The 14,428-nt window shown below is 34.7% G+C and overlaps 1 pseudogene; it reads right to left on the bottom strand.

The window, feature by feature from the left end:
* LOC148091668 (small ribosomal subunit protein eS8 pseudogene) overlaps positions 1-8,071 on the bottom strand; it is a 45,201-nt pseudogene extending 37,130 nt beyond the window's left edge.
* Between the last annotated feature and the right edge of the window lie 6,357 nt (positions 8,072-14,428).

Genomic DNA, 14,428 nt, shown 5'->3' with positions numbered 1-14,428 from the left:
CTTTTCTCACACTTGTTATGACACTGACCCTTTTACAGCATCAAAAGTATATGTTCTTGTGCTTTCTCTGCTCTAGCAATTTCTTACAGGCTTTGAAACTGGAGAAGGCATTGCTTTTGAGGAGGAAATCTTACTGAGACCACCCAGCAGTGCATTCGCTGAGAAATTTGTGAGTGTGTGTGCTCCGGGGCACCAGAAGATGATTTAATTGGTTACAGAATTCCAGAAGGCTATGTGTGCAGATTGACAGCATTTTCATCCCAAACCCAAAGTGACTACCTTTAATGAGCGAAGCAAAAATCTACCCTAAATAGAATACGTGAATTCAGGGAAACGGGCCAGGCCTTCTATGGTCCGAATTCCTCCTTGACTCGCTGATTAATGCCTTAACTTGTAACATTGTAGATTCATTTCTGTGACTTAAGTTTTAGCCTATTTAAAATGCAACTTCCCCTCCAGGTTTTAACAAGTTAATTATGAATGGCTATTTAGGTCCTTTCCGGTTATCGAAAGATGTAGCTGGCCCTCCATTGACCCCAGACTCAGATAGATCTTATAAGCACACTAAGAATAGTAGGTATGAGAAAATAACAATAAAGACATGTTCTAAAATAAAATATTTGCTTTTCCTCAGTCTTTAGGCCAGGATCATTTTCTGTGTTCCTTGTACATGTGTGGTCATAATGGCTTAGGTCTTCTTATCCAGTGTTTTCTCATTTACCTATAAACGGGAAGTGGGATGGAGGAAGACCACACTGGCAGAGAGAATTCCATCAGGAACACCTACATGCAAATTGACCAATATGCTTTGTTCATATAAAGGAGTTTTGGTCTTTACAAAAATGATCCACATATTGTACCTTTGCTTAGGTTATATGGGAGATATCAGGCGACTTTCCAATTCTGAAACCTTCAGTTAAAGGTCTCGGAGCCAAGCCATTGCTGATGTATTTTACTCTTTATAATTTATTATTCTTAAGTGCCTTCTAATGGGCTTCATCGATTTGTTCATTGTGCTTATCACAAGGTAGGTTGGCCATTTATCCAATGTGTTGACATTCATATTGATCTTTGAATAGCCTTCAACGTCTTCGTTTGGGCACAGCTGATGAGCCCATTCTCAAATAAACAAGTAATTGAAAAAAGGATCTTTTCTGTTTGTATCTGGTGGTTTTAAAATGCACACACATACACGTACACACACACACACTATATGGAGGTGGCTGCAATTGAAGAAGGCATCTCAGGAAGCACACTAAGTTGGGTCATAATAACAATTACTTATACTTCCATAGTGCTTGCTAGATTCTAGGCATCCATTTAAATGCTGTAAATGTAAACTCATTTGTTACTTAAAACAACCCTGAAAGGTAATAGTTATTATTATTATTCCCATTTTACATATGAGGAAATTGAGGCACAGAGAGATTAATTAACTTTCTCAATGTCATATAGTATTTCTACCTTTTCATTCCTAAACTGAAACGTTTAGCAAACACAAAATCAGTAGATAATTAATCACCAAAGAATACTTCCCCTACCATATCCAGCTATGCTTTTCAAGAAAACTTAATAGAACTTGATCTGACTTTATAACTTTCATTCACACAAAGGGAGTCTGGGGAGCTCTTGACTGGCTGAAGCTGGTGGAGTTGACATCGGGAAGGAGAGAAGCACATATTGCTGTAAGAAGATGACATATGCGCCTAAAAGACTGAGTAATTTAGCTATTGTTACTGGCAGTTAGACTATGACTACTAAAAATGGAATGCAAGAGCAATGTTGAGCTGAAGAAAAATCTACAAGCAAAGAACCATAGCAGAAGATTGAATCATCTTTGAGGGAACGCATCAAGAAAAAAGACGCATAATCAGGAAACAGTTCTTGCTCTACTGGTCCCTGCACAAATTCAATAACATGGATCTTGAAAATCAGCCATGTGTGCTTGGAATAAATGTATAAAAGATATCAGCTCAAGTTACAAGTACCAGCCTATGCGCTCAGGTATGATCTGTCTTGTGTTCTCTCTCAAACACTGAAATCTAATGATATTTGCCACTCCCAACATATTGCATTACTGATTCACTCATTAGACTACATAAATATGGTAGGCACTGGGAGATCAGGAAGTTTTAAAAGGGGTTGATTCCAGCTTGTACTCTTAATTACCTTATTAGAAAACTTTACATGACAAAAGCAAAAGTAAAGTTAGGCTTCTCTCTAATTTGTGAGAGCCCTCCTTGGGTATCAAACATACGGAAATCATTAATAATGTAAATTCCTTAGGAGTCCCAAATTACTGAGGTAGGCATCAACCCAAATTAACCTATCCAATAACCAAATATGGTTGAGCTACTTTTTCTCTATTTTTGTACTTGGCCTTGAGTTTGCCATGTAACCTGTGAAAATGCACTTGAGGTTTACATAAACTATTTCTAAATTGGGTAAGGTTTTGTCAACTAAATCACATTGTTTTTTTGGTTACTCATGCTTTTGGGATCATGTTGAAAATATATTGCCAAATCTAAAATCATGAAGATTTACCCCTCTGTTTCTTCTAGAGTTGTATGGTTTTAGTTTGTATATTTAGGTCATTTGTATATTTGATCCATTTTGTTTGTGGTATCCTGTAAGGGTTAAACATCACACTTTTACATGTAAAAGTCTTGTTACCCCAACACATTTGTTGAAGAGGCTATTCTTTTTCCATTAAGTGAACTTAATATTCTTATTGAAAATTAATTTGGCATAATTACATGACATTATTTCTGGATTCTCAATTCTATTTCATTAATCTACATGTCTAAACTTTTACAATTATCACCCTGTTTTTATTACTATAGCATTGTAAAAACTTTTGAAATAGGAAAGTATGAGTCTGAATTATTTTTCTAGACTGTTTTGGATATTTAGGGATCCCTTGAAATTCCATATGAACTTGAGAATTGGCATTTCTATTTCTGAAAAAGGTTTAAAATTGTATTTTTCAAAGAAATCATTTATTTGACATAAGTTTATTTAATATTTGAGCATTGTAAGGCTGGTAGTGATAACTCCTCTTTTCTTACATTGGTGATTTGTGTCTTTTCTCTTTTTTTCTGGTCTAACTAGATATGGTTTAGAAATTTTATTGAATTTTTTAAAGAAACACCTTTGAGTCATTGATTTTCTTTATTGTTTGTTCCTACATTAACTGATTTTTGTTATCTTTATAACCCCATAATTATACTTACTTTGGTTTTAATTTTATTTTCTTTCCCTAGCTCCTTAAGGTAGAAATTGTATAGATTGTATTTTTTACTCTTTTCCTAATATAAACATTTAAGGCTAAAAAAATTTACTTTAATCACTGCTTTAGCTTAACTTCTTTTTTCCTTTTTTTTAAAGAGAAAGATTCTTTTTTTTTAATTCTCACCCAAGGATATTTTTTCCATTGATTTTTCAGAGAGAGTGGGAGGGGGATAGAGAGAGCGAGAAAGGGAAACATCAATGTGAGAGAGACACATCAATTGGTTGCTTCATGCACTAACCGGACTGGGGCCTGGGATCAAACCTGCAACGGAGGTACATGCCCTTGGCCGGAATTGAACCTGGGACCCTTCAGTCTTGGGGTCAAAGTTCTAACCACTGGACCATACTGGCTAGGGTTCATAAAAATATTATGTTTTGCTTTATTTCAGTTATATATACTTTTTTAAAGATTTTTAAAATATATATATTTTTATTGATTTCAGAGAGAGGAAAGGAGAGGGAGAGAGAGAGTTGAAACATCAATGATGAGAGAGTCATTGATCGGCTGCCTCCTGCACGCCCCCAACTGGGGATCTAGCCTGCAAACCAGGCATGTGCCCTGACTGGGAATTGAATCATGATCTCCTGGATCCTAGGTGGATGCTCAACAGCTGAGCCACACCTGGCCGGACATCCCACCTGATCTTGATTTGGGTTTTTGGGGGGATATTCTATAAATATTAACTAGGTTGAGTTGGTGGGTATTTCTGTCTAAGTCTACTATTTCTGATTAATTTTAACCTACTTAAAATTCATTTTCAAATGTTAAGTAATTGCAAATGTAAATTAACCATATATTTAATTATCTTATTCATTCTGATTTGTTTAATCATATTACCAAATACTGAGAAATATCAAAATCTATAAATATAATTGGTAATTTGCTTTTTTCCAATATCTGTCTGGTCAGCACCTGTTCCATGTATTTGGAAATGGTCCATAATTGGTGCATATCCATTTGAACTAGGTATTTTTCATAAATTGATTATTCTATCATTAAAAATAACTTTCTTTTTCATGGTGGTATTTCTTCTTTTAAAGTGTACTCTATAATATTAAATTATCAGTTTAAGTTTCCATATGATGAGGCATTCTCTTTTATATCTTTGTGTAACCTGTTGCTTTAAATACCTGGTAGGCTAAATAACAGCCCTCAAAATATGTTCATATCCAAATATCTTGAACCTATAAATATAACACTTTACATTGTGATGATGTAGGTTTGATTAATTAAGAAACTTGAAATTGGGAGATAATCCTGTGTTTTCCAGGTCAGCCCAATGTAATCACAAGACTTCTTATAAAATGGACATGGTGGACTCAAATTCAGAAGAAAATATTCGAGGATGGAATCCCATACTGGAGTGATTTTGTAGAAGGAAGGAAGGGCAATGATTAAGATATGCAGGTCTACTTTAGAAGCTGGTAAAGGCAAGTGTTGAGAAAGCCTTCTTAAATAAAAACTCAAAATAAAATGTGTAAGGCAAAATAAAAAGGAAATATTTGGTAGTATTACCCTTAAGAGCCTTCATTCAATGGTTTGGTGGTGTAAAAATTAAGTACTTTCATTCAATGATATTAACAAGCTAAAAACAGTTCCAGAGAATAAATTTACATTTCTAAATCTGACATAGGAATAGCATCTGAAAATGTAAAGAACTCCTATAAATCAAAAAGCAAAGGCAGAAATATCAGTGAAAAAAGAAGGCAAACAAAAATTGTAAACTGCAGATCTAGGAAAAATAATGAAAAGTTTAGAGTTCGAGGAAGCTTTGCAAACTAGTGCATATTTTCCACTGTTTGGCATTCTCCCCACTCTGGAGTGCAGAGGAACTGCCTGGAGTTTTAGGGTGATTTCATTTATTTTTTGTTCATGAGAGAAAGGTTAAGAAAATTACAGAGGTGTTGAATTTCTTTGTGAAACTGACTTAAAATAAACAACTACCAATCTCCAGAAATCTTGTTCCTTGTTAATTATAAGTCTTTTCTAAAAAAACAACAAACTGGGAAAGATTGAGTTACTGCTTATAAAGCCCAACCAGGATGAGCACATAGAAAGTGTTGGAATTACCTAGTGCTGCTGTTTCATTATATTGAAAGAAAATTGTAGCAGTGGAAAGTCCATGAGTTTTGAGACATAAACTATAACTTCAAGATTCATTCTTCTCAATTGCTGTCTGTCTAACCCCAAGAAATTACATAAACCACTTCTGCTTCAGTGTCTCCATTCATAATGTTAGAAAAGTATTACATACTTACATTGTTGAGATTTAATAGAGATAATGCACTTAAAATGCTTGGTATTTATGTTCATTAAATTTACTTTCTTTCCTTTCGAGCAAATAGCTTTAGATGCGTCAAAGGAGCATTTCAAGAACACAAACAACAAAAAAATTGCCTCAGGACCTGGAAAGAGGCCTCAGGTTAGTTACCTAAGGTCAGATTCCAGCTGACAGTAATTCAGTGACCCCTTTCAAATCCTACTGTAGTAGTTAAACCACCATATGTCATCACAGATGGCGCACTGGCCCGAAGGAACTGAAGTATTTCAGATGACAAAATAGAATCAAAAGCACTTTAAAAGGTTAACAAGAGCATCTAAAATTGTTGAAATTAAGTCTAACAGAATTATATACAAAATATTTTGTTGTGGATTTAAAAAGCAACCACAGGGGATTGAAAAAGGAGAGACTCACAAGAATTGTTTTGATACAAAAGGTCAGCATTTTTATTAACCATGATATCACTTGAAACCAATAAAACAATGCATGTGAAGATAGTTTAAGGTGATTGATCAAAGTTACATGGCTATTTCTCTTTGCAATGAGGATCTTATAGAATGATAATAAAAATAAACACAAAAACAAATGAGACAAGAGATAGCATAATTGAGAATGAGAAATTTCTACCTATTCGTGGACACAGTAGATCGAGGAATCCAGACACCAGCACCCACAGGTGTCGATTGCAATGGAGGAGAGAACTTCTCTGGATGACCAACAGAATCACAATTCTAGCACAAAGGGGGTGAGTGAGAAATGGTAGCTGTAACAGGAGTTTGGTTGGAATAATAAATGTTAAATTACATTGCCAGCCCTATCCTTGCATTCTTACCACCACCATTCATCACCCATTCCCCACGTAGAGTAAAAGAGAACCACAACATTTTAAATCCATGCATTATCAAGTGAGGACTAGTATTTAAAGAAAAGTAACATCCTAAAAAGAATTAGGACTTCTAATGTGAGCTTAGAATCCCTAGAGAAAGGTACACCCATGCTTGAATTTGGTTGTCTAGCCTAGTCTAAGATTAGCCTCTGCCTCTGACTGTGAAATGAATATTGCCACCTTCAAACCTCAAACAAATTTTAGGAGAATTAAAAAATTTTCCTACTCATGGGAGTGTCTTGAGAGAAAAACGCACACTTAATTTTCTGAGCAGAAAATTGCAGCCACAAGTAAGCGGTTATTCCAAGTTTTTGTTACTGTTAACACTATTATAAACGTCCCCCATTTCCCCATTTTGCCCCTTCCTCCGCTCAGCCTCCGCCCCCTCCCCCTGGCCTTTACCATGTCGTTGTCTGTGTCCCTGGGCTATGCATATATGCAAATATGTTCTTTGGCTAATCTCACAGCTGACAGAAAGGATGTCATCAATTAATCAACAAACAACAAATGCTGGCGAGGGTGTGGAGAAAAGGGAACCCTAGTGCACTGCTGGTGGGAAGGCAGACTGGTACAGCCTCTGTGAAAAAGAGTATGGGCTTCCCTGAAAAAATTAAAAGTAGAACTGCCATTTGATGAGTGGGTAAAAGCTGTGGTACATTTACACAATAGAATGCTACATAAGTCAAAAAAGGGGACTCTTACCTTTTGCGACAGCCTGGATGGACCTGGAGATTATTATGCTAAGTGAAATAAACCATTCAGAGAGAGACAAATGCCATATGACCCAAATAACATATAGAATCTAATGAACAAAGTAAAGTAACAAAATAGAAACAGAGGCATGGATACGTGGAACAGACTGACAGCTGTCAGAGGGGAGGGTGTTTGGGGGGCTGGATGAAAGAAGGTAAAGGAATTAAGCAAAAATATATATAAATATAACACATAGACACACAACAGTGTGGTGATGACCAGAGGGAAAGGGGTGTGGGGGTTCAGAAAACGGGGATGGAAAGAGACTTTGTTTGGGGAGACAGGCGCGTGATGCAGAAGATGTTTTGTTGAGTTGTACACTTGAAACCTGTATGGTTTTGTGAACCAATGTGACCCCAATTAATTCAATAAAAAAAGAAATTCTAATAAGTTTGGTGATAACAGGGAAAAAACACACAATTGGAGACAGTAGCGACTTGCACACTTGTATCAAATTACAAATACATATTTATGAAAATAAAACTGAAAAGACAAGCTACAGACTAAGAGGAATTAATTTAATCCATTATATCAGAGATAAGATTGAATTTATACCAAGAATATAGAATGATAACCTGCAAATCAGTGGTGTAACTGAGACAGAGCTTTTCTTCTGACACCTTACAGGTGCCGATAAATAGGCGTTCAGGGCCAGTAGAGAGTGCTGGGCGCTCATTACTCGAGCACGGGGTCTCTGTGTGTGCTCTTGCCGCACTCCCATTGCTTGTGTTTTCCCACACTGAAAATCCTGAATATCAGTACCGGCTGGCTCCCCAGCACACACGGAGAGTGGGATGCAGTAGGCAGGGAGGAAGCAATTCTCTTTCAGGAAAATGATGTAGAGGCACACACCTTGCATCCATCTAAAATCCTCTGGCAAGAAATTAACCACACGGCTACACACATTTCACAGGGCATCTATTCCCTTTTCCAAATTTATGTGATAATTTATTATTTAAAATAGAAAGGAGCATGGGTACTGGTTGAAAATTGTCAGTGTTTGTCATGGTGCGGGGCTTTTAGTCACCATAGTTTATAATGTACTACATCGCCTTGTCATCAGAGACATGGGTTCTAGAATAAAAATAATTTTAGTCAAATGTTGTACTTGTTTTCTAATAGCGTACAAAATCAATGATGGTAAATCAACTCTGCAAACCTGGGAAGATGCACTTTCCAGTCCTTCAGTTCAGAATTTTGTATATGCCGTTACGTTATATAAAGCTTATTAGTTTGACTTTTCATATATAATTTTTACTAATGATTAGCATTTTTTATTTATGTGTAATCAAGAGGCTTGTGTTCTAAAATAATAACTTTATCAATTTCTGCATTAATTTGTATTCTGAGTTATTAATACGAAGATTTTTATCAGGACACACAAGTTTAAAATGGTAATATCTTACTGATGACTTGTATTTAAATGGCTTGATTTGCCATTATGGAATGGCAATTTTAATCCTTATAATCCTTCTCATATTAAAGTCCAAATGACTAAAAGTACTATAGCTACACCAGTTTCATTCTGATTATATTTTCCTGGAAAAATAATATTCAAGAGGATAAGCTTCTTGTCTATAATTTATTTTTATCATTTATATTTATTAATTTTTAAGTTCTTTCTGCAAAAGTGTAGCTGAACCTTTTATATGAAATCTGAAAAGTTATTTCTCTTAACTGTGTGCACTTTAATTTCTTATAAGTACTAATTTCACATCACGAATTTTATTTGTCCCTACCGTTATTTTTTCTTTTGATGTTTTCTTTTATTTTTATACCATTTTTACCTATGTTTTCATGCTTACTCTAAATTAATTAATTAATTCTTTTAATGTCACAGGTTGGTGGAGGTGTGGCAAGCAGTGAGCATGCCTTTCCTATGGCATTTTATTATTATTATTTTTTTAAATTGATTTCAGAGAGAGGAAGGGAGAGGGAAAGATAGAACATCTAAAGGGAGTCATTGATCAGTTGTCTCCTACTGGGGATCCAGCCCGGGTATGTGCCCTGACCAGGAATCAAACCGTGACCTCCTAATTCATAGGTCAATGTTCAACCACTGAGCCACGCTGATTGGACTACTCTAAAATTTTACCACAGGTTACCAACAAAGTTTAGAGTTAAGCAGTTTTTAACTCTTCTCCCAAGTAATATGTGCATCTCAGAAGAATTTTTTTTTTAACTTTCTGCTGAATTGCATGCTCTTATCAAACTGTAATTAAGTGTTTTTTCTTTAGTTCATAATTTAAAATTTGTTATTATTATTTCCCACAAAAATTGGGTTAGATTTATGTCCACATGTATTAGTTAATATGCTTATATTTTCCTTTGAACATTATAACTTTATTGAGAATAATTTTCTTTTTTTTGAAATATAGATTTTAGAAATTTCTTTAGTAAATTAAAGTAATATGTCACTATTCATCACCATTTGTCAGGAAATAAAGTTTTATTTGACATAGAATCTTAAGGTGAAATTCCTAGCTCAATTTCATCGGTCATGACAATTATGTTCTCTATGGTTTTTTGTTGCTATTACTTTCTTTATTTCTTTCTTTATTTTCCTTTTTAGTTTAGGATCTGATTCAATATTGGGCATAACATTTAGTTAATTTAGACTGCATTAATTTAGAAATATTCATTATTAGACTATGCCACTAATTCGAGCCATTAGTATTATGTTTTTTTCTTAAAATATGTAAATTTTCAACGTTTTATTAGCCTTTTTTTTTTTGCCCAATTCTTTCTCTTCTTTCTTGTTGGTATCAGCAACATATATGATGGAAATTTTTAAATTTACTTTGGTTCACTGGTATTCTGTTCACCTTCCCAAAACTTTTGTTGTTGTTTTTCTTTAGATTATTGTTTCTATACTTCTGTTAAACCCACCAAGTAAATATTTAATTTTAGATATTTACTTTTTACTTCTAGAGTTTCTATTTGAATTTCTTTTATAGTTTTCATTTCTTTGCTTAAATTATTATCAGTTTATTTGTTCAATTCATATTTCTTTTAAGTCTTTGATAGTGTGTATAATAGCTGTGTTGAAATTAGTCTATGCTGATTCCAACATTCTGTCATCTCAGAGTCAGAGTCTTGCTATTGAGTTATATTTTCTAGCTTCATTGCCTGCCTAGTAAATCTTAATTCATGCAGGACATTGTTCTTTACAGCCTATTATAATTAATATCATAAGAGGACAAGTCTGTTACATTACTTTTCATGGTTAAATAAGGAAGTCGTACAATGTAGATGCTTAGATTTTTAAGTAAATTCTTTTGGTGGTTAAATGCTGATAATCAATTCTGAAATATTAAAACATCACATCTAATAACCCTTTGCAGGTCTAGGGAGCTCTAACATGAGACCTACAAACCAGATTTAGTGAGCTCTAATGTGTGACCTCTATTCTGAATATAGTTTATGCCACACCCTGTTTTCATATGCCACAGAGCACAGGTAAAATTATGTATATATTTTATAAATATATGTATTTTATATTGCACGTATATGTGTTCTATTTCCGTACTTGCAATATTGACACCACATCACAGATGTTTAAACTTTTTATACAGTCCAGATGACAAAATGCATTACTAGTTCCGTTAAGATGGTTCTTAAATTCCTTTATGATGTGCAAACAAATAAAAAAAATATTCTAGTAAAGCAGGAAGCATTTAATAAATATTTCCTGATAACAATGATGATAGATCATTTTTTGTGCAGTTGTCAATTCTGATATGGCAGTACTTGAAGTATACTGAGTTTACAACATTCTTCAAATATTGATTTTTTTGCTTACATTATCTTTGAGCTTATTCTACTCTTATAATATGAAACAGACAACAGATATTATTTTGGAACTCTTTAATTTACCATCTTGCAAACATACCCTCCCCCCCTCCCCAACACACACATCAGAAAACACTAAAATGCTCTTACACTGTTCTGATAGTTCAGCTTTAAGGATGGGGATATGTTTTCTGTTAAATTATCTGAGGGATTACCTCAATTATTTGCTAGTGCCAAACTTTACAAGGGTCCATGTTGGGATCTTCTGTCTCTTTTGCAGTTTCCATTCAGGTAGCACGTTGTTGATCATCAGGAAATATGCCATTATCAAAAGGCAGGCAGAGTAGGATGAAGGCTCAGGAAAACTCTAGAACCTATTTTTAAGCAGGACTTTAGAAATGGCCATGTTATAAATTTTTTAAAAAATAAATTTCAATTTTAATGATTTTTATGCCATTTGTTGGCTGAATTAATTGGAGCACATCAGTGATCTCTGACTGTTCCCCAAAATGTATAGACACTTTAACAACTGATAGCTCAGTTTTGAAAATGAAATGTAAAGATATTTAAATGTTATGAAGACTAAAACAAGAAGACAACTAAAAGAGTCTGTACTTGTTGTCCAGAGGCTAGGAAAGCACATGCCTGAGAAGAGTACTTTCAGGGCTGCCAGGAAAGTCCTCCTTTACATAAATATCAAATATGTTAAATATGCAGGTAACCATTATTCCAGAAAACCTGGGAAATAAGATTTAATGGCTGATGTTGACACTCAGATATAGATGACAGCAGAAACTCTCCTGTGAGTTGCTTTGTTAGTGGGAAGGTAAAAACGAGTAAGTCTGGTGGGCTTAATTGCATGCAATTTGTCTCTACATTTGGGCTTTTACTGACTCATGGGTATTGGTTGGTGGTCTGGGCATATGGTCAGGCAGAAGGGCAATAGAAAACAGGCCTATCAAAGAGATGCTAATATGGGGCACAGTCCTATGAAAATGTAAGTATTTCATTAAAGTAGGACATGCCCACGAAGTGGCTGTTCCAGGACTGGAAGATGATTGGAACTGGCGAGTGGATATTCTGGTGTGCTCACCTGAAGTGGCCACCTGGGTCCATAAAATGAGAGCGCATTGAGAAGACGCAAGTAGGCAGAGATGGGCTGACATTAAGTATAGGCCTCTTGTAACCTCTGAGGCATAAAATGCCAGTAAGAACTGTCCTGTCAATTAACAAAATAGACGAGACTGCAGACAGCCCTGGGGGAAAGGGAAGGTCGCACACATAGCTGCCTACTTCAACGCATGCTGGTGGCCCTGGGAGACTACAAACATGTCCCAACAGGAGTGGGCACTGAGGACAAGGCATTGTTTACCATTGTCTAGATGTTTCAAGTACCATAAAAGTACTGAAACAGATTTGGGCAGCTGAGGCTCATTTCCTCGGGGCAAAAAATACCATTTCATCCTCAGAGTAATGGCTAGAGAAAATGGAAATGAACAATTAAAAAGCTGTTGTCTAAAACTGGGGGAGATGATGGCATGAAGGGTTGGTTTGCACAACTTCGCAGATGCTTACACTCAACCTGAAACGGCGACCAAGGAGGGTCCCCAGCAGATAATTTTCCTCCACTTTTCTCGGGAATCTGGACATGAGGAGGCAGGGTAGGATGTTGGTATGACTCTACTATTTTTCTTTTTTCTCCAACTTTCTTTTTTTATAAGTGATGCCATGATATAAATTAAGAAGCACATAAAAATTGCTAACATGTGTCCACAGAAGCATTGCTGCTATTACTGAAAAAGACATGAGTGAAGATCAGTAGATCCATGGAAATAATCCCTTGATATGATTTGACAGTGAACACAAAAGATAATATCAAACAATGAGGCTTGATATTTTGGGAAATAATAGTCACAGTATCAAATTCAGGAGAAACAGTGGGTTATAGTCAGAGATCTGTTTCGAAAATCATATATATTTAGCAAAATTATAATGGATAAAGGTAATTGCTCAAATACAAAACAGTCAAAAAAATTTAAAAACAAACAATAAAGAAGTAAGGCATGTGTGCTAAATTGAAGATTTGATCAGCTTTATTGTGCTGACTAGGGTTTTTTGTGTGTCAATGTGCCATATAAAGGCCCAGATTTATCTCTGCCTGTCTTTATTAAAGTTGTCTAGAATTTCCAAGTGAAATGTAAGTAAATGGTAATGTAGGTAAATAGTTATGTATCTAGAAAAAAACTAAAATCAATGAGATGTACAAAGTTTATTAAAAATTTACATGATAGGTTAGCCAAGTAAGTGGACCAAATAAACTTGCATATTTTAAAAACTTAAGGAAAATATTTTTAAAAAATTAATATTAATGCTTTTATGAAAACCAATGTATAAAAATATTATTTGGGATTTTTAAGTGAGAAAAATAATGCAGACAAACTAAAGATATAGCAATGTTGAATCTTAATTACCTTAATTCAGATCACTAGCTCTTCTGATAAAGGGCTAGAAACTCATGACCTCAAATATCCTCCCAGGCTTAGAATGTAATGAACCCGACTTGATATAAAAATTATGTTCATTATCTGAAGGGAAAGGCACATATTTTATATTTAAAGGCCCATTTTTCCTAATCTTTTCTTTTTAAAGACTATTAAAGGGAAAATCATATTGACCACAAACTTAATTATATGAATCGATTAGCTGAGATCTTGAAACAACAGGAAACATTTGTGTCCTTGACTCTTAACTACTAGGTGAGTTTTCAATTTTTTTTTTTCTAAACCTATCAAAAGCTATAGTACCATCTCCAAACTCTGCTTTACTATTCTTAACAAATAATATTTTCTATTTGGTCATTTTTTCCAAGTTTTCCAATTTTTCATATATAGTAGATTAGATCTAGAATTTTAAAGCACTATCTGTCAGTTGAAATGATCCAATTAAAATAATAAAGACACTGCTAGATTTGATTCATTTTGACTTAGAGAAATAGAGTTGAAAGAGGGAAAAGAAATAAACCTTGAAAATGAATTTGGCTCTTGAAAGCACAATTTCCCAGCCAAATTGAGAGAATCTTGCTTGACATCAAGGTCAGATCAAACACTAAACTTGATTTCATTTAAATTGATTGGAACCTGAAAGTTCAGCTGAGTTCCACCTGATAAAGACTTTCAGATTAATGACATTTAGCCCAATACACTGCACGGAATTAAATGTGGAAACTATCATGTATTCATTTAAGAAATACATTAAAGCAGGAAAGATTCCATTGTACAGAATAAAATGCTATGACCTGAAAATTTTTCCAACAATCTTACTACCAGTCTGACACTAATTTATAAAATATAAAACCCACTTTGTTGCTCTGAGACACAGGATCTTAACACACACACACACACACACACACACACACACACACACA

This window comes from Miniopterus natalensis, chromosome 13 (assembly GCF_054644295.1).
Source record: "Miniopterus natalensis isolate mMinNat1 chromosome 13, mMinNat1.hap1, whole genome shotgun sequence".
Taxonomy (NCBI): Eukaryota; Metazoa; Chordata; class Mammalia; order Chiroptera; family Miniopteridae; genus Miniopterus; species Miniopterus natalensis.
This window is presented reverse-complemented; position numbering and strand designations above follow the sequence as displayed.